Source organism: Oncorhynchus kisutch, linkage group LG3, assembly GCF_002021735.2.
Source record: "Oncorhynchus kisutch isolate 150728-3 linkage group LG3, Okis_V2, whole genome shotgun sequence".
Lineage (NCBI taxonomy): Eukaryota > Metazoa > Chordata > Actinopteri > Salmoniformes > Salmonidae > Oncorhynchus > Oncorhynchus kisutch.
In genome coordinates, this window is record NC_034176.2 from 76,594,858 (window position 1) to 76,617,527 (window position 22,670).

The 22,670-nt window shown below is 48.5% G+C and overlaps 1 protein-coding gene across 1 annotated transcript in view; it reads right to left on the reverse strand.

The window, feature by feature from the left end:
• The window catches only part of LOC109883810 (nuclear factor of activated T-cells, cytoplasmic 3-like), an 88,068-nt gene that overhangs the window by 64,498 nt on the left and 900 nt on the right, over nt 1-22,670 (reverse strand).

Below are 22,670 nucleotides of genomic sequence, written 5' to 3' on the forward strand. Positions count from 1 at the left end.
GTTACTTTCAAGGCAGTCATTTTCAATTGCATATTAATTAACAAGAGCAGGTCCACAAATGCACCTCAGTTATTAAAGATCTATTGAATATTCTGTTTCCAAGAGCCTGCTGGAAAGAGAGAAAACTATCTGCAGACTGTGTTGTACGTGTGTGTGTGTGTGTGTGTGTGTGTGTGTGTGTGTGTGTGTGTGAGGCACCTGTTGTGTTGTAAATGTACATCTCCCCCTCATTTAAATGCTGTTCTAAATGATTGAGGTGGCATGGCCAGCCATCATTTAATACTCAACCCTACCACACTGCAGGCTGCCAGCTCAGTTCATTAACATCACTCACTCAATGATGAGAGACAGAGAGAAATGGTCATGTCCCTGTCTTGTCTGGGACCAGTGACAGAGATACAGCAAGAACAGAGTCAGACACAACACATGAGCTAATTAACAAAGGAAGCAGTGAAGCCATCTGATCTCAATCCAATTTTCCCAGCAGTGGGACATTAAAGATCTTCTGGTTCTTATGAAGGGCTTTTTGTTTAATTCTATCAAGAACTGTCTACAAAATAATGTATCACAGTAACGAACAGATAGAGTGGGAAGGGCCCTATCTACATTTCTAACAGATACAGTGGGGCAAAAAAGTATTTAGTCAGCCACCAATTGTGCAAGTTCTCCCACTTAAAAAGATGAGAGAGGCCTGTAATTTTCATCATAGGTACACTTCAACTATGACAGACAAAATGAGAGAAAAAAAATCCTGAAAATCACATTGCAAATTATGGTGGAAAATAAGTATTTAGTCACCTACAAACAAGCAAGATTTCTGGCTCTCACAGACCTGTAACTTCTTCTTTAAGAGGCTCCTCTGTCCTCCACTCGTTACTTGTATTAATGGCACCTGTTTGAACTCGTTATCAGTATAAAAGACACCTGTCCACAACCTCAAACAGTCACACTCCAAACTCCACTATGGCCAAGACCAAAGAGCTGTCAAAGGACACCAGAAGCAAAATTGTAGAACTGCACCAGGCTGTGTTGCCCCACTGTATGTTCATCTCTGTCACATGAAACTGTAAGTGCCCTTTTGACAGTGGTGTTTTCCTGCTGATTGCATTATGAAATGAACATTCACCTGTAGCCAACTGCTTTGTGCGCATGGCAGCACTTAAAATGTGAAGAAATAATAGTTTATTAAAATTTTAAGCTAAACTTTCTGATCTGTTGCATCAGACTCATTGCATTTGAATATAATTTTTTTAATGTAGTCTAGGCATACTGGTTGTATGAATTTGGGATCTATCGTCCCACAACTGTCCCAGAGTCGGTTTGGAATAGGCTATTTCTTTCTCGACAAGCTGACCAATAGAATAGGTAACCTACACTTTTCTACTATAGTAGATTGACATAGGCTAGTGATTTTGCTGTTTGTTACTCATCTTGTTGGCTGTGGAAAAGTAAATGTGGACATTTAAAAGTAAATGTGGACAATGTTCAAAGTGCACATCAGAATTCGTTAATTCGTTGTTTTGTTAATATTAATTACCATATTCTAAATGTTATTTGCATATGCAGTCTGGTAAATTTCTCAAAATGTCCGGTGAATTAAAATGTCGCCGGTCAAATGTCCGGCACCACATTCTCCTAACGGAAACCCTGGGGCACGTTCGCTACAAAAATAAACATTTTTTGTGACAAAACCATCAGTAGAGTTGAAAATGTGATGGAAACCCATTCGGTACATAAGCATTTAATCTCAAAAGTCATTTTTATTTGCCCTACATCATCACTCACAGCCTTTTACTCACAACAAGTCAATTTGATGGAAACATCTCTGGCAGGAAAATGTGGATTTTAGAATATTCGCATGAAAATTGGTCGCCAACCTGATGGAAACATAGCTATTGTCAAAAGTCTCATCATTGTCCTACTTCCACATGGCATTGGAAAGGCCTGTGAAGTCTGACTGTACTGTATTCAGCATATAGGCTACAATCTGTATGTGAGTGAAAGTGTGTTAAAATGCTCTGCATGACCAGTCTAAGAGCTCATTAGGTGTATGTTTTATGATGTGGAAACCCTCTTGCTCCACAAGCTCCGCCAGCCTCCTCAGATGACTGATCTGAAACCCTCTTGGTCCACAAGCTCCGCCAGCCTCCTCAGATGACTGATCTGAAACCCTCTTGCTCAACAAGCTCCGCCAGCCTCCTCAGATGACTGATCTGAAACCCTCTTGCTCAACAAGCTCCGCCAGCCTCCTCAGATCTGAAACCTTCCTGTTAATGCCAAGGTTTCATCACACTGGATGGTCTTCTGGGGGGAGGAGGGAAGGGGAGAGAGGTTTACAGACAGAGAGGGGGAGGGTTGAGAGAAAAGGACAGAAGGGGGAGGGACAGAAGAAAGGGGGGACTTCTGGGGGAGGCAGGGGGTAGACATGGGGGAGGGAGGAGTGGACTGGACCGGGTGCCCTGGCTCACACCCCTCTCTGAGACCAGATTAGCCCACTGGACCGCCACTGAATACCTGGCGAGGGAGTCTGGGGGTGTCAGACCCCAACCACCTGCTCTCAGGAGAAGAGGGGGATGGAGGAGGAGAGGGGGGAGGAGGAGGAGGAGGAGAAAGGAGGAGGAGAGGGGGGAGGAGAAGAGTAGAAAGGAGGAGGAGAGGGGGAGGAGAAGAGGAGAAAGTAGGAGGATAGGGGGAAGGAGGAGAAGAGGAGAAAGGAGGAGAGGGGGAAGGAGGAGAAGAGGAGAAAGGAGGAGGAGAGGGGAAGGAGGAGAAGAGGAGAAAGGAGGAGGAGAGGGGGGAGGAGAAGAGGAGAAAAGAGGAGGAGAGGAGAATGAGGAGAAGAGGAGAAAGGAGGAGGAGAGGTGGGAGGAGAAGAGGAGAAGAAGGGGAAGGAGGAGGAGGGGGGAGGAGAACAGGAGAAAGGAGGAGGAGAGGGGGGAGAGGGTAGTCGGGGATGCATGTGGATCAGACAGGTCTAAGAAAGCTGGTCAACATGACCACAACCCTCCTGTCCCTGTTTTAGAACCATTATATCAACAAACTATAATAAAAATTCCCTCACACACACACACTCTGGCCCACACACGTGCACGCACACACACACACACACACCAACCCACATGCTCAAAGGTTAAATTAATGGATCTTTGATTTTTGACACTGACGGACCCTCGGACCCACACTGACGGACCCACATACGAGATATGAGTCAGTCCTCTGGAAATGGACAAGTTCCTGGTAAGACATGAGGTCAGATGAGTTAAACTCTCCTTTATCTCATCTGAACATCTCATAATCTAACCAGACAATGAATAGAAAGCACAGCTGCTTTACTCTACTCCTGGTCTAGCCTGGCCTGAGGACCCTGCTCCTCTCCTCTCTTGTCCTCCACTTCTGACAGGCTGCAAGTGGATCGCGTCATACACAACTAAAGTGCCCCCACATCAGACTGCCGATCTGGTTAAATAAAGAGCCCTAAGAGGCTTTGCTGTTCCTAAGCTAATAATAGCTGGAAATCGCCTGGCAGTGGAGTTAAAGAGAAGTTTTGCTATAGGTGATGTAGGATAGGCTTCTCCGTGACACAGCCCAGGGTCAACCATGTTGCATTCTCCACCAGCCCCAGGCAACCTGACGGGCAGCCCCAGCTAAGAGGCCTCCGAGGTGGTCTCGACCTGCCTCAGACATCACCTTCTCTCTGGAGCCCTGGGGATTCTCACTGGTCTGGCCGCTCACGTCTCTTCTCCTCTCCTTCCCCGGCACAGGCTCTCCTCATGGTCTACCCTGCCCTTGAGTGGGTCAGGGTCATCTGGTCATTATTACTAACACAGGTCATGACTATTGTAGCTGGAAACGGCTGATTTTTTTATGATAAACTTTGATTAGCTAACAACGTGCCATTGGAACACAGGAGTGATGGTTGCTGATAATGGGCCTCTGTACACCTATGTAGATATTCCATAAAATCAGTTTCCAGCTACAATAGTAATTTACAACATTAACAATGTCTAAACTGTATTTCTGATCAATTTGATGTTATTTTAAACGGACAAAAAAAAAGAAGCTTTTCTTTCAAAAACAAGGACATTTCTAAGTGACCCTAAACTTTTGAACGGTGGTGTATGTGCACTCTACCTGTCCTCCAGGGCCACACAGGGCTCAGTCAGTGTGTGTGTGAGGCCTGGAGGTAACAGTAGTAACCTAACGCTGGGTTCCCTTTGTGTATCCAGGCAGGTTGATTAGGCACACGTCTCAGTTTAGACCCCCTGCACACTGGGCTTTGTTCAGGGCCTGGCTCTCCTTTCTACTCTCCTCAAGAGCTGCTGACCAACACAGAGCCAGGGGCTGGAACAGTGGAGGACTCATTGACTGAAGCAGGACTTGCACTGAGTACTAATTAGCCATCCAACCACCTCTGAAATAACATTAAAAAACAGTCAATTTCTAGCTCATCATTTCTGCCATATATCTACCCTCAACATTTTGCAGCAGCTTTTTAATGATACAATTGTATAACTATTACCATCTGTAATAGCGCAATTACACATCGTTACACAATTATAACCATTATTCAATGGTTTGGATTTTGTTCAAATAATGCCTTGGATTTGATACATCATCATTATCAGACAATAGTGACCACCTGAAGAACACATTTAATTACTTCCTTTCTGTTCTGCCTATCCAACAACTGAGCTGCCTACCTGGCTGGCTGACTGACTGGCTGGCTACCTGCCACCATTTCTAAACACAGAGGCTGTGACGCACAAGGCACGCATACTGTACTGTATATTACTGTTAGTAGGGCTGGCCTGGCCTACACCTGTGGCCCTCAATGCTGACTAGAGGGGGAGGAGTGGGGATGCCTCAAACCTCCCGTTGAACTCTGTATGTCGACTACGGTGTGTGAGAGAGGGGGAGCGAAAGAGAGAAGGGGGAGAGACAGAGACAAAAAGAGCAAAGGAGTTATATAGAAATAGAAAATAGCTAAATATTTAGTTTTAAAGATGTTTTATTGTATTGCTGTAAATAACTTGTGCAGTACAGCTCTAGGTAGGCCTAATCTACCATTTATTTGATAGATGATTTCACCGAATCGTAGTTTGGCACTGTCGGGACATTGATGTTATTATTACTAGACCTACGCGGAGCATGAGGAATATAATCCATACTTTTGACCGCACTGACGGTCTGAAATAGTACATCCGGCCCCGTAGAGGCCCAATGAACCTGGCGGCTGGCTTAGCCAATGCTAACACATGTTTGTTAGATAAATAAAGCTCCCTTATTAAGCACCTCATGCTTAATGATAAAATTATAAGATAAACATTGAGAGTGGCCCAGTGGCCACCTGAATTAAAAAGCCCCCAGTGCAATAGGTTCATAGAAAAAGGCTATTCATATAGCCTACTAAAGCATTTAAACTCATTTTAGTTTACTTACTTAATCAGTTAATATTAGTCCCATAAGACAAGAATTGCCTTTTGCAGAAATGTTATGTTACATTTTTTATATAGTCCTAGGTACTTCTTTTTTCACATCACATATATTTATGCAGTTGCCTATGTACCAATAGGCTTCATACAGTCAACCGTGGTTGGTCACTGACTGTCAAACTACCCAGGCTGCATCCATTGGTTAACAGTGGTCAGGCAGTATGAGCGGTGACCCCCAGCTACAGTACATTAGATGATTGTCCTTTGAGCCGCGAATGCAGTAGTGACGATAACACAGCCCAACAGCCTGCAATAACCCAGGGCAGATAGATAACATCAGTGGCTACTGCTCTGCTCACAGCACAACCTAGCCAGGGTGACATTTAAACAATATGCCTGTCCGTGCTGACTGTGCATACGCCTGATCCAGAGAAAGAGAGGGGGGAGGGGGGAAAGACAGGGGGAGAGCTAGGAGTGAAAGCAAGGGAGACAGAGCAGAGAAATACTGTGTGGGAGTGAGAGTAAAACTGTGACTGTGCACATGACAGAAATCTGGGATGACATTTGCAAACTGTGAGTCTGGAAAAGAGCAGAGACTGAACTAAATAGGTATATGATCTAACTGCCAAAATAGAGTGTGAAAGGATGGGGTGGCCCCAGAATGTGTGCACACACCTCTTAGTGCTAAGTAACACATTGAATTTCAACTACAATATTTGTTTGTCTCCTATAAATAAAACAACGCAGTCAGTTGGAAAACAACTTGAAGGTGGAGCTGAGTAGATGAAGACGAAGGCCTACTGCATTAGGAGTCATTCACTAACTCAGCATCCCTTGGGGTCTCTGTGCTGAGACAAGATTTAACAGACTCATATCATAATATGTATTATTTATCATACAGTATAATAGGAATATAATATGTAATATCATCATAATAATGTATGTAATATCCTTCTCCTCCACTCCCCTCTCCTCCCCAGTCACAGTCCCTAGTGATGATGTTCCTCCTATCAGGTTAATTACACAACTGTAACAGCAGCAGTAAGCTGCTGGCCCTGAGAGTAAATTGTGCAGCCATGGAGTGGAGAAGGAAGAGGTGGAGGGGGACCTTCGGGACAGTAAGAAGGAAGTGCAGTGTCCCTGGGTGGAGATATGGCCGCGCTGTCTGGGGGCTTGTAAGTGGAAGGGAACCCTTGCACACTCACCGAGATCTTTCTCTGCACACCCACAAGGCCATGTTAAATGCCAGAGGGTAGATAGACAAACTGACATTTATATTTCACATTGGCTTCGTCAAGGCTATTTCTATTTAATTACCAAAGGCACCCTCTCCACTAGACCCTACACAGATAGTTGTAGAAGGTTTGCATCATCATGTTACGCAATTTAACTCCAATGAAATATAGGCCTAAATAGCATGGTTTCCCCCAACCAATCATAGTGTTACTCACCAACAGGCTATCGACATCAAACCATATCAAAATAAGTTGAAAGGTCATAAATTGTTCACAAGCCCAAACTTTCCCACATTTTGTGAAAAACAAAACTTTCATCATGTTTTTTTAGTTAACTTCGGCAGTCCTTTGTGGGAAAATTGTCAAACTTTGTCATCAAAGCCTGGCATTCTCTGGATTTATGGTGCTTTCAAGACAACTGGGAACTCTGAAAAAACAAGGTCAAATCATGATGACGTCAGTGATCTTCAGGTCAGAGCTCTAGAAAGAGGCCCGAGTTCAGGACATTCAATTCCGAGTTGGATGACGGTTCAAAACCTATTTTCCCAGTTGGACCTCGTTCCTAGTTGTCTTGTCACTGAAAACAGATTTCCCAGTTCTGAGTTTCCAGTTGTTTTGAGCGCGACAGAAGTCATGCTAGTTTTACACCATAGCCAATGGTTGAATATTTATCCTTTTAATCTCAGAAAAAGAGACCTTAAACCCAGACCACACACCCACTCCACTGAAGAGCAGGCTAGTGGTTGCTTTGCAATGCTTGTAGTTAAGCACTAATTCCTTCCAAAACACTCATTGTTGAATTTGCGATTTCCAACTTGCTGTGTAATGTTTATGTCCAATGGCCGATGAGCACAGATACATTTTAACTATAATTTCTCTTCAGTATTTCTCTTCATATGACAAGGATTAAAAATGATTTGCCAGTAGATTGTTGACTTGATTCATGATGATGACTGCTAGCTTGCTAGCTAAGATTTTCAAAGTATGATGTTGACAGTCCAATCAAAGCTGCTGTAGATATAAGGTAACTTGATGTCATTTTATCTGTGGCCAATGACCTTGAGCCTTCTTGGATGGGCACTTCTAATGTAACTCTATGGCAGCATCCAAGGGGCTTGAATTTTCAAGCTCTACCCTTAAATTTGGCGGTGACGTAGTGTCCCCATGAGTGACAGGACCCTGAGCCAATCACGGCGCAACTGTGACACGTATTAATGTCGTATATGTGACACGTATTAATGTCACATATGTGACACGTATTAATGTCGTATATGTGACACGTATTAATGTCGTAAATGTGACACGTATTAATGTCGTATATGTGACACGTATTAATGTCGTATATGTGACACGTATTAATGTCGTATATGTGACACGTATTAATGTCGTATATGTGACACGTATTAATGTCGTATATGTGACACGTATTAATGTCACATATGTGACACGTATTAATGTCACAATAACATACAAAACAGGCATCCCCCCCAAAAAGTAGTTTTGTTTTTGCTAGAAAGTTGGGGCTCAACACAGATGGGGCAGAATCACCACTGACTAAAACAGGGCTTACATGCACAGCCTAGAATAAACTGGGATTCAGCAGCAGCAGCTCTTACTGAGACCAGTGCAATATAGCTATGCCCCGCCTCTTCAAAGAGGAACAGGGAGGGGGAAAACTAAATGTAAGAGTTCAACAACTTTCTCTTCTTCCCTCGCATGTTGATACAGTGTAGCATGGCCAGTGGTAGCTTCAGTTACACTAAATTTAAAGTAGACAGATGCCACACATAGCTGCTCGTGCCTCGCCCTGGGAAACAAATGTCTCTCTCATCACTCCAGACCAGGGCTCCTCCAGGCCAGACCCCCTCAGCTCAGCTCTACACTGTCCACTCTGGAGGGTTAGGGCCTCCACCTGGCCAACTAGCCCACATATCCTCCAGGGAATCCAACCAGGGTTCACTGCTGGCTACCAAACTGTTAAGCCTTCTCACTCTAAGCTGTGTGCTCCACTGAACAGAGATAGGCTACAGTATGCCCCAAATACCTAATGTACTTTAAACATGTGGAGTCCTGTACAATACACAGCAGTTGAGACTGTAGTGTTAGTGGTCATAGTATGTTTAAAGGTGCACTATGCAGAAATTGCTCTGCCATTTCCTGGTGGCTAAAGTTCTAATAGTTCGCATAATTTCAGTTTATGAGACAAAACAAGCAAGTATAGTGTAGAGAGTCATTGTACCATCTAAATCTCTGTGAAATATATTTTCCATCACCAAAAATATTGTATTTTCTGCTATTTGAAGTTGGTGTACAAAACTGAAAGTGAAATACGCAAAAAAAGAAACGAGAAGCATAAAAATAGCGCACATAGAACAGATCTACTGCTTCTTAGACTTGCTGTCAATGAGAATTACAGCTCAAAAACACATATTTCTATGCGAATTGGGTCAAGTCGCCCAAAAAGTTACAGATTGCAGCTTTAAGTCTTCACCACTCAGTTTAACCTTGGTTATAGGCCTGAATGTGACTCATTTTTCACAAAGGAAAACTCCACAAATTAGAGAAATAATGCTTTGTAATTTATAACTTGATACATCGTTAGTCTTCCAGACACACTTGATAAGGGTCCTGCAACACTCATCTGAGCCGGTTACACCCCCACAACACACACACACACAGCTGGCCAGAGTCTGGGAGTCGGACATACAGTCACTCACCTGTTGACGTGGCGCACAACATTCTTCCGCTCCTAGCTCCCGTTAAACGGTAACGGTGAAGCAGTGTTGCTCTGTCGACTGGACAGCTTCAGACCTGCCTGCTTGCTGGGGGACTCCTGATCTAACAGAGCTGTCTGCAACCTGCCGCCTGCTGCCCTCTACCACTCTCCCTGAGAGCCCAATATAGTCCACCATGAGAGCGATGTAATTTCAGTCTTTCCCACGACTGAGACAGACAGAGCCAGGAGTCAAGTCCAGACAGATGAAGCTGGGGCAAGCACAAGAACAAACTAAAAGTCAAGAGCAACAGATCTCCTCCAAAAAAATGATAGACTGTCACTTAGTTGATTTCCTCACTGGGTTTCAGCTATGATGCAATGCTACTACATTACAACATCAAACTCTGTACAAATTCCACTATAACAAACCAACATGTCAACCGATTTACTAGCTTACGCCAAATCAAACCTGATTACAGTTAGTTTACGCCAAGATTGCCAGCATCTGGAGATTTCATTAGTCTGGTTCAGGCTCTCCCTTAGATAGAAACAACTGGTGGTCTCCCATATCCTTCGTGGGTGAGGAGGGAGGGAGGGAGGGAGTGAGGAGAAGAAGAGGAAAAAGAGAGGAAGCATGCATGGTCCTTGTTGAGGCTTGCACAGCTCTGAGGTGGTACGATGATGACAGACCCAAAGCTGCCAGACAGGCCATCGGATGTGAGAGAAAAAGGACCAGAAGAGAGAGAAAGAAAGAAGACAAAAAAGGATAAGAGGAAGGAAAGAGGAAAGAGAGCGAGACAGAACCTTTCTCTGTTCCCCTTAACAACAGGGGGGAGGAGCTGCCCACTACCCCTCTGTCATTGCACTGCCATCTAAAGCCCACATGGCATGTCTGGGCACTGTGCCAGACACCTTTACTGTATATGCTAGGCTCTGCTCCTCTACAACTCAGAGAGACACCTTCCCCCTCATTGATACCTCTACCAATCTCTTACTGTTCAACCCACTATTACCACCTCTAGACTGCCACCACCTCTAGACTGCCACCCAATGGGCCCTCACTGACACCACCTTTAGACTGCCACTCAATAGGGCCCTCACTGACACCACCACTAGACTGCCACCCAATGTGGCCCTCACTGACACCACCTCTAGACTGCCACTCAATAGGGACCTCACTCCCACCACCTCTAGACTGCCACCCAATGTGGCCCTCACTGACACCACCTTTAGACTGCCACTCAATAGGGCCCTCACTGACACCACCACTAGACTGCCACCCAATGTGGCCCTCACTGACACCACCTCTAGACTGCCACTCAATAGGGACCTCACTCCCACCACCTCTAGACTGCCACCCAATGTGGCCCTCACTGACACTACCTCTAGACTGCCACTCAATAGGGACCTCACTCCCACCACCTCTAGACTGCCACCCAATGTGGCCCTCACTGACACTACCTCTAGACTGCCACCATCTCTAGACTGCCACCCAATGGGGCCCTCACTGACACCAACACTAGACTTCCACCCAATGTGGCCCTCATACACACCACCACTAGACTGTCACCCAATGTGGCCCTCACTCCCACCACCTCTAGACTGCCACCCAATGTGGCCCTCACTGACACTACCTCTAGACTGCCACCACCTCTAGACTGCCACCAAATGGGGCCCTCACTGACACTACCTCTAGACTGCCACCACCTCTAGACTGCCACCCAATGGGGCCCTCACTGACACCAACACTAGACTTCCACCCAATGTGGCCCTCATACACACCACCACTAGACTGTCACCCAATGTGGCCCTCACTGACACTACCTCTAGACTGCCACCACCTCTAGACTGCCACCAAATGGGGCCCTCACTGACACCACCACAAGACTGCCACCCAATGTGGCCCTCACTGACACCACCACTAGACTGTCACCCAATGTGGCCCTCACTGACACCACCACTAGACTGCCACCCAATGTGGCCCTCACTGACACCACCACTAGACTGCCACCCAATGTGGCCCTTACTGACACCACCCTTAGACTGCCACCCAATGTGGCCCTCACTGACACCACCTCTAGACTGCCACCCAATGTGGCCCTCACTGACACCACCACTATACTGCCACTCAATGGGACCTCACTGACACCACCTCTAGACTGCCACTCAATAGGGCCCTCACTCCCACCACCTCTAGACTGCCACCCAATGTGGCCCTCACTGACACCATCTCTAGACTGCCACCACCTCTAGACTGCCACCCAATGGGGCCCTCACTGACACCACAACAAGACTGCCACCCAATGTGGCCCTCACTGACACCACCTCTAGACTGCCACTCAATAGGGACCTCACTCCCACCACCTCTAGACTGCCACCCAATGTGGCCCTCACTGACACTACCTCTAGACTGCCACCACCTCTAGACTGCCACCCAATGGGGCACTCACTGACACCACCACTAGACTGCCACCCAATTTGGCCCTCACTGACACTACCTCTAGACTGCCACCCAATGGGGCCTTCACTGACACCACCACTAGACTGCCACCCAATGTGGCCCTCACTGACACCACCTCTAGACTGCCACCCAATATGGCCCTCACTGACACCACCACTAGACTGCCACCCAATGTGGCCCTCACTGACACCACCACTAGACTACCACCCAATGTGGCCCTCACTGACACCACCACTAGACTGCCACCCAATGAGCCCTCGCTGACACCACCACTAGACTGCCACTCAATGTGGCCCTCACTGACACCACCACTAGACTGCCACCCAATGAGCCCTCGCTGACACCACCACTAGACTGCCACTCAATGTGGCCCTCACTGACACCACCACTAGACTGCCACCCGATGTGGCCCTCATTGACAGTATGTCTAGACTGCCACCCAATGTGGCCCTCACTGACACCACCACTAGACTGCCACCCAATGTGGCCCTCACTGACACCACCACTAGACTGCCACCCAATGTGCCCCTACTGACACCACCACTAGACTGCCACCCAATGTGGCCCTCACTGACACCACCACTAGACTGCCACTCAATGTGGCCCTCACTGACACCACCACTAGACTGACACCACCACTAGACTGCCACCCAATATGGCCCTCACTGACACTACCTCTAGACTGCCACCCAATGGGGCCCTCACTGACACCACCACTAGACTGCCACCCAATGTGGCCCTCACTGACACCACCACTAGACTGCCACCCAATGTGGCCCTCACTGACACCACCACTAGACTGCCACCCAATGAGCCCTTGCTGACACCACCACTAGACTGCCACCCAATGTGGCCCTCACTGACAACACCTTTAGACTTCCACTCAATAGGGCCCTCACTGACACCACCTCTAGACTGCCACCAATGGGCCCTCACTGACACCACCACTAGACTGTCACCCAATGTGTCCCTCACTCCCACCACCTCTAGACTGCCACCCAATGTGGCCCTCACTGACACTACCTCTAGACTGCCACCACCTCTAGACTGCCACCAAATGGGGCCCTCACTGACACCACCACAAGACTGCCACCCAATGTGGCCCTCACTGACACCACCACTAGACTGTCACCCAATGTGGCCCTCACTGACACCACCACTAGACTGCCACCCAATGTGGCCCTCACTGACACCACCACTAGACTGCCACCCAATGTGGCCCTTACTGACACCACCCTTAGACTGCCACCCAATGTGGCCCTCACTGACACCACCTCTAGACTGCCACCCAATGTGGCCCTCACTGACACCACCACTATACTGCCACTCAATGGGACCTCACTGACACCACCTCTAGACTGCCACTCAATAGGGCCCTCACTCCCACCACCTCTAGACTGCCACCCAATGTGGCCCTCACTGACACCATCTCTAGACTGCCACCACCTCTAGACTGCCACCCAATGGGGCCCTCACTGACACCACAACAAGACTGCCACCCAATGTGGCCCTCACTGACACCACCTCTAGACTGCCACTCAATAGGGACCTCACTCCCACCACCTCTAGACTGCCACCCAATGTGGCCCTCACTGACACTACCTCTAGACTGCCACCACCTCTAGACTGCCACCCAATGGGGCACTCACTGACACCACCACTAGACTGCCACCCAATTTGGCCCTCACTGACACTACCTCTAGACTGCCACCCAATGGGGCCTTCACTGACACCACCACTAGACTGCCACCCAATGTGGCCCTCACTGACACCACCTCTAGACTGCCACCCAATATGGCCCTCACTGACACCACCACTAGACTGCCACCCAATGTGGCCCTCACTGACACCACCACTAGACTACCACCCAATGTGGCCCTCACTGACACCACCACTAGACTGCCACCCAATGAGCCCTCGCTGACACCACCACTAGACTGCCACTCAATGTGGCCCTCACTGACACCACCACTAGACTGCCACCCAATGAGCCCTCGCTGACACCACCACTAGACTGCCACTCAATGTGGCCCTCACTGACACCACCACTAGACTGCCACCCGATGTGGCCCTCATTGACAGTATGTCTAGACTGCCACCCAATGTGGCCCTCACTGACACCACCACTAGACTGCCACCCAATGTGGCCCTCACTGACACCACCACTAGACTGCCACCCAATGTGCCCCTACTGACACCACCACTAGACTGCCACCCAATGTGGCCCTCACTGACACCACCACTAGACTGCCACTCAATGTGGCCCTCACTGACACCACCACTAGACTGACACCACCACTAGACTGCCACCCAATATGGCCCTCACTGACACTACCTCTAGACTGCCACCCAATGGGGCCCTCACTGACACCACCACTAGACTGCCACCCAATGTGGCCCTCACTGACACCACCACTAGACTGCCACCCAATGTGGCCCTCACTGACACCACCACTAGACTGCCACCCAATGAGCCCTTGCTGACACCACCACTAGACTGCCACCCAATGTGGCCCTCACTGACAACACCTTTAGACTTCCACTCAATAGGGCCCTCACTGACACCACCTCTAGACTGCCACCAATGGGCCCTCACTGACACCACCACTATACTGCCACCCAATGTGGCCCTCACTGACACCACCACTATACTGCCACTCAATGGGACCTCACTGACACCACCTCTAGACTGCCACTCAATAGGGCCCTCACTCCCACCACCTCTAGACTGCCACCCAATGTGGCCCTCACTGACACCATCTCTAGACTGCCACCACCTCTAGACTGCCACCCAATGGGGCACTCACTGACACCACCACTAGACTGCCACCCAATGTGGCCCTCACTGACACCACCTCTAGACTGCCACCCCATATGGTCCTCACTGACACCACCTCTAGACTGCCACCCAATATGGCCCTCACTGACACCACCACTAGACTGCCACCCAATGTGGCCCTCACTGACACCACCACTAGACTACCACCCAATGTGGCCCTCACTGACACCACCACTAGACTGCCACCCAATGAGCCCTCGCTGACACCACCACTAGACTGCCACTCAATGTGGCCCTCACTGACACCACCACTAGACTGCCACCCAATGGGGCCCTGACTGACACCACCACTAGACTGCCACCCGATGTGGCCCTCATTGACAGTATGTCTAGACTGACACCACCACTAGACTGCCACCCAATGGGGCCCTCACTGACACCACCACTAGACTGCCACCCAATGTGGCCCTCACTGACACCACCACTAGACTGCCACCCAATGTGGCCCTCACTGACACCACCACTAGACTGCCACCCAATGTGCCCCTACTGACACCAACACTAGACTGCCACCCAATGTGGCCCTCACTGACACCACCACTAGACTGCCACCCAATGGGGCCCTGACTGACACCACCACTAGACTGCCACCCAATATGGCCCTCACTGACACTACCTCTAGACTGCCACCCAATGGGGCCCTCACTGACACCACCACTAGACTGCCACCCAATGTGGCCCTCACTGACACCACCTCTAGATTGCCACCCAATATGGCCCTCACTGACACCACCACTAGACTGCCACCCAATGTGGCCCTCACTGACACCACCACTAGACTGCCACCCAATGTGGCCCTCACTGACACCACCACTAGACTGCCACCCAATGAGCCCTTGCTGACACCACCACTAGACTGCCACCCAATGTGGCCCTCACTGACAACACCTTTAGACTTCCACTCAATAGGGCCCTCACTGACACCACCTCTAGACTGCCACCAATGGGCCCTCACTGCCACCAATGGGCCCTCACTGACACCACCACTATACTGCCACTCAATGGGCCCTCACTGACACCACCTCTAGACTGCCACCCAATGTGGCCCTCACTGACACCACCTCTAGACTGCCACCCAATGGGCCCTCACTGACACCACCACTATACTGCCACTCAATGGGCCCTCACTGACACCACCACTAGACTGTCACCCAATGTGTCCCTCACTCCCACCACCTCTAGACTGCCACCACCTCTAGACTGCCACCCAATGGGGCCCTCACTGACACTACCTCTAGACTGCCACCACCTCTAGATTGCCACCCAATATGGCCCTCACTGACACCACCACTAGACTGCCACCCAATGTGGCCCTCACTGACACCACCACTAGACTGCCACCCAATGTGGCCCTCACTGACACCACCACTAGACTGCCACCCAATGAGCCCTCGCTGACACCACCACTAGACTGCCACCCAATGTGGCCCTCACTGACAACACCTTTAGACTTCCACTCAATAGGACCCTCACTCCCACCACCTCTAGACTTCCACCCAATGTGGCCCTCACTGACACCACCTCTAGACTGCCACCAATGGGCCCTCACTGACACCACCACTATACTGCCACTCAATGGGCCCTCACTGACACCACCTCTAGACTGCCACTCAATAGGACCCTCACTCCCACCACCTCTAGACTGCCACCCAATGTGGCCCTCACTGACACCACCTCTAGACTGCCACCCAATGGGCCCTCACTGACACCACCACTATACTGCCACTCAATGGGCCCTCACTGACACCACCACTAGACTGTCACCCAATGTGTCCCTCACTCCCACCACCTCTAGACTGCCACCCAATGTGGCCCTCACTGACACCATCTCTAGACTGCCACCACCTCTAGACTGCCACCCAATGGGGCCCTCACTGACACCACAACAAGACTGCCACCCAATGTGGCCCTCACTGACACCACCTCTAGACTGCCACTCAATGGGCCCTCACTGACACCACCACTAGACTGTCACCCAATGTGTCCCTCACTCCCACCACCTCTAGACTGCCACCCAATGTGGCCCTCACTGACACTACCTCTAGACTGCCACCACCTCTAGACTGCCACCCAATGGGGCCCTCACTGACACCACCACTAGACTGCCACCCAATGTGGCCCTCATTGACACCACCACCACTAGACTGCCACCCAATGTGGCCCACACTGACACCACCTCTAGACTGCCACCCAATATGGCCCTCACTGACACCACCACTAGACTGCCACCCAATGTGGACCTCACTGACACCACCACTAGACTGCCACCCAATGTGGCCCTCACTGACACCACCTCTAGACTGCCACCCAATATGGCCCTCACTGACGACACCACCACTAGACTGCCACCCAATGAGCCCTCACTGACACCACCACTAGACTGCCACCCAATGTGGCCCCCACTGACACCACCACTAGACTGCCACTCAACGGGGCCCTTACTTACTTACCTCCAGCCATTTTCTCTATGACACCTTTTGTGTCATACGGCCATGACAGTTTGGAAGGATGAGAAGGCAGACAGGGTCAAAAGGCTCCTAAAAGGTTTGGTGTTACATGTTCACTTTTCACTGTACACAGCCTCGCTCAATACCACATGAGCACACTAGCTACCATGTAGGGATAGAAAAAGAGTAGCAGTTTGTTTCTTAAATATCATAAGGGAAAAAAAGGACCATATTAAAGTATATCTATAGTTTATCCCCACTACTCTCGAGTTTCAGTGAGAAGTGAATACGCCCTTACCCTTTAAATGAATAACCTTGTCAAAGTGACAGGTTGCTACTTTAGACTAATTTAGGCCTAATCCTGGCAGTAGAGTTGAACATTCTGTCAAATTGTTATTTGATTTGAAGGACTTATTAGTCCATGTTTTTCCCTCTTCCATTCAACACCGTTGTAGGCCTACAGTAGTGGAGAAAAACCCTTCAGCATTGACTGAGTTAGGCTACTGTCTTTTACTACATCAATGCCTCACTTCAAAGGGAACTGCATTTCCTGAACAACAAATCACGAGAGAGAGAGAGAGAGAGACAAAGCCCTCACCTACAGAGAGATTAACCTAGAGAAGAGTCCCCTCAGCCAGCTGGTTCTGGGGCTCTGTGGAGTCTGTTTGTGAACAGAGCCCCAGTACCAGCTGGCTGAGGGGACTCTTCTCTAGGACAGCAACATAATTAGACCCAACAAAATTATGAGAAAGGAAAAAGATAACCTTTTTACACACTGGAAAGACTCAACCAAAAAACTGAGCAAATTGGAATGTTATCTGGCCCTATACAGAGAGTACACAGAGTCACAATACCTGGCCACTTTGACTGACCCCAAATTAAGAACATCCTTGACTATGTACAGACTCAGTGAGCATAGCCTTGCTATTGAGAGAGGCTGCCATAAGCAGACCTGGCTCTCAAGAGAAGACAGGCTATGTGCACACTGCCCACAAAATGAGGTGGAAACTGAGCTGCACTTCCTAACCTCCTGTCAAATGTATGACCACATTAGAGATACATATTTCCCACAGATCACACTGACAAAGAATTTCAAAACAAATCAAACATTGATAAACTCCCATATCTGTTAGACAAAATACCTCAGTTTGCAATCTCATCAGCAAGATGCCATTGCCATTGATCAAAGGGCAGCCAGTGGATATACCACTAATATTGATCTCTTTATTTATCTCTCCCTACTATTCGTACTACAACTATTGGCACATTGCTAAAACACTGTACATAGCTGATAATAAAACAAATATCTTTTTAAACCTTTTTGAATGCAATATAAACTGTTAAATTCAAATAGTTTTTTGTTGATGTTGTTTTGTGTCTTCTCAGGTTTGTTTATTTCACGTGCTTTGGCAATGTAAACACGTTTGCGATGCGAATAAAGCCTTTGAAGAGAAAGTCCAAGCTTGGCACAGTGCAGTCTTCTTAATCACATGTTTATTCACAGTGGTAAGACCTACTGCGGTAGAGCAGACTGAAAAGTTAAGAAATGGGGTGGGTCTAGACTATAGGCTCATGTGTTTTTTCTCAATGGTTCTTACACTAACGTTGACTATTCAATTAGGCTATGTAAACAAACAGCTGGGTACTACATACCTTACTGACAGGATTCAGAGAGTGACTGAGAATAACATGTCTGTCACTACCTGTAACTAAGGTGTAGCCTACTGTTCTATTTGAGAGGATGGAAATGCTGCTGGGCTATTTCTCTGGGTTCATAGTTACTTTATTAATAACCATATAATTGCTGTTAACAGTACGATCCTCTGTGATGAACAGTCATAATAGCACAGTTCAAGGAACTAAATAAAAACAATCACATAATTACTGTTAACATTACGATCCTCTGTGATGAAAAGTCATAACAGCACAGTTCAAGAAACAAAATAAATACAAATTAAGGAAATAGAGGTGCTCCAGGTTGTTCTAGAGAGCCCTGACTTGTGTGAGTGAAGCTAGGGATGAGGAGGAAGGAGAGAGAGGGAGGGCTGAGGAGGAAGGAGAGAGAGAGAGCCTAGGGCTGAGGAGGAAGGAGAGGGAGAGAGAGTCTAGGGCTGAGGAGGAAGGAGAGAGAGGGAGGGCTGAGGAGGAAGGAGAGAGAGAGAGGCTAGGGCTGAGGAGGAAGGAGAGAGAGAGAGAGGCTAGGGCTGAGGAGGAAGGAGAAAGAGAGGCTAGTGCTGAGGAGGAAAGAGAGAGAGAGAACGAGAGAGACAGAGGCTGGGGCTGAGGAGGAAGGAGAGAGAGAGAGAGAGAGAGAGAGAGAGAGAGAGAGAGAGAGAGAGAGAGAGAGGCTAGGGCTGAGGAGTAAGGAGTAAGGAGAGAGAGAGAGGCTGGGGCTGAGGAGGAAGGAGAGAGAGGGAGGGCTGAGGAGGAAGGAGAGAGAGAGGGAGGCTAGGGCTGAGGAGGAAGGAGAGAGAGAGAGAGTAGGGCTGAGGAGGAAGGAGAGAGGGAGAGAGTAGGGCTGAGGAGGAAGGAGAGAGAGAGAGAGAGAGGCTAGGGCTGAGGAAGAAGGAGAAAGAGAGGCTAGTGCTGAGGAGGAAAGAGAGAGAGAGAACGAGAGAGACAGAGGCTAGGGCTGAGGAGGAAGGAGAGAGAGAGAGAGAGAGAGAGAGGCTAGGGCTGAGGAGTAAGGAGAAAGAGAGAGGCTAGGGCTGAGGAGGAAGGAGAGAGAGAGAGGCTAGGGCTGAGGAGGAAGGAGAGAGAGAGAGGGGGGCTAGGGCTGAGGAGGAAGGAGAGAGAGAGCGAGAGAGAAAGGGCTGAGGAGGAAGGAGAGAGAAAGAGAGAAGGTGAGGGAGAGAAAGAGAGAGGCTAGGGCTGATGAGGAAGGAGAGAGAGAGAGAGAGAGAGAAAGAGAGAGAGAGAAAGAGATAAGTGCTGAGGAGGGAGGAGAGAGAGAGAGGGGGGCTAGGGCTGAGGAGGAAGGAGAGAGAGAGGGGGGCTAGGGCTGAGGAGGAAGGAGAGAGAGAGGGGCTAGTGCTGAGGAGGGAGGAGAGAGAGAGAGGGGGGCTAGGGCTGAGGAGGAAGGAGAGAGAGAGGGGGGCTAGGGCTGAGGAGGAAGGAGAGAGAGAGGGGGGCTAGGGCTGAGGAGGAAGGAGAGAGAGAGGGGCTAGGGCTGAGGAGGAAGGAGAGAGAGAGGGGGGCTAGGGCTGAGGAGGAAGGAGGAAGGAGAGAGAGAGGGGCTAGTGCTGAAGAGGGAGGAGAGAGAGAGAGGGGGGCTAGGGCTGAGGAGGAAGGAGAGAGAGAGGGGGGCTAGGGCTGAGGAGGAAGGAGAGAGAGAGGGGGGCTAGGGCTGAGGAGGAAGGAGAGAGAGAGGGGGGCTAGGGCTGAGGAGGAAGGAGAGAGAGAGGGGGGCTAGGGCTGAGGAGGAAGGAGAGAGAGAGGGGCTAGGGCTGAGGAGGAAGGAGAGAGAGAGAGAGGTGCTAGAGCTGAGGAGGAAGGTGAGAGAGAGGGGCTAGGGCTGAGGAGGAAGGAGAGAGAGAGAAGCTAGGGCTGAGGAGGAAGGAGAGAGAGAGAGGCTAGGGCTGAGGAGGAAGGAGAGAGAGAGAGGCTAGGGCTGAGGAGGAAGGAGAGAGAGAGAGAGAGGCTAGGGCTGAGGAGGAAGGAAGGAAGGAAGGAAGGAAGGAAGGAAGGAAGGAAGGAAGGAAGGAAGGAAGGAAGGAAGGAAGGAAGGAAGGAAGGAAGGAAGGAAGGAAGGAAGGAAGGAAGGAAGGAAGGAAGGAGTGAGAGGCCAAGCTTGGCACAGTGCAGTCTTCTTAATCACATGTTTATACACAGAGGTAAGTCCTACTGCGTTAGAGTAGGTCAGACTGAAAAATACTAGCAGTGTTCTAAGTTGTTCTAGCGAGCCCTGACTTGTGTGAGTGAGGCTAGGGTTGAGGAGGAAGGAGAAAGAGCAACTCAACTTGGAGCCATACTGTTCAACTCACCGTTACTCTGGTTCTGTGTCTCTGCGTTACACTCCAGTTATTAATAATGTGAACAGGCACTAGCCATACGGGCCAAGGCACAGTCCAACCAGATTAAAACCACTTGCACAGTGGCGTTTTTATTCCTTGACTTATTCCAAAAGCACTTTTTTCACTTTTCCCTACTCGTCTCCAAATTAGACTTCTTTATAATCTAGGGAAAAATTGATTGCGGAGGAGAGAGAACTAGCCAAGCCTTGGATTCATAGTTTCGCCAGAGCTTCATGAAAAGGGCAGAGCTAGGCTTAACTCTGCAGATATTGACCCTATTTAATCAAAACCGGTAATCAAGCTTTCAAGATAAAATGTATGTTGCAGTCGCCCTACACTGAATTTAGGGTTTGAATTCAAACAGTTTGCAGCTGTACTTCTTTTAGTTTCACAGAATCCAAGCATGCATTCTAGCTATGTGAAAGACAGATGCTTTTGAAATAGCATGGAACCCCCAGATCTGTGGTTATGAATGAATGAATGGCAGCTTGCTTGTCTTCTCTTGTCTCAGAATGGTTAAACCCCTTGTCTAGTCTTGTTTCCAAAACAACCGTCCAAAATACACAAACAAAACACAAATAGAATATTGTGGCATGATGCATCACCAGACTTCCACAGATCTGGTTCTTTCTCTGCACACCTGGTCACACTGAGATTCTGATATGAACCCCCAGCTTCTCACACACACACACCTCTATCTGTGAGAGTCAAATGCTGTATTGGGCCACTGTGGCCGGCAAACTGGGCGCAAACTGTAGAGATCATTGAAATGGCAGCAGGGTGAAATAGGGTTATTGGATGTGTTTGGACTTATTGGCCAAAGAAATTATGCACAAAAAAAAACAGTATAAACTAGGTTGTGAGGTGTCTTGTATACTGGGAAATATGTAGTTTCAGTTTAATTTATTGTGTTGTTTATTGTTGTAATGGTGTTTTGTCAAGCTGCAAAGTCAACGTACCAAATACTCTAATTTAAACATACACCTTACACATTTATCTGCATTACAAATGAATAGTTAAAGGGCGTAATATTACTTGATGTAATAACCTCTTAATATCTGAGAAGGTAATTTAGAATAACTAAGCAGAAAAATAGAGAATATTTGCTTGCTTGTAATACTAATAACTATAATATTACATTCACTATATTGCTATTTATGTCTAATTGTTGTACTTTTTAAGTTCTATTCAGTATTATGATCAACAACATCGATTGCATGGCCACTAACGTTACTAACTAGTTAGATTACAAATGGAAGAGTTGTGAATGCATGCATGGTAGTTTCTTACAATATGACGTTCCCAATGCTGCCAAGTTCATGGCATTGCTGTTTCAAACCTATTCAATTCGTTTTCTGAAGCCTAATCGATTGGAGCGAATGTTTGAAACAAGTAGAGCTGATAGGCAGGTATAATGCATTCTTGTTAAGCTAGGTGTCTGAATAACTGACAGCTGTGTCCTCTCGTGAGCTAGCTATTTTACCTACTCAGCTGCCGAGCTAGTCTTTTGAAATACATTTCTAGCTA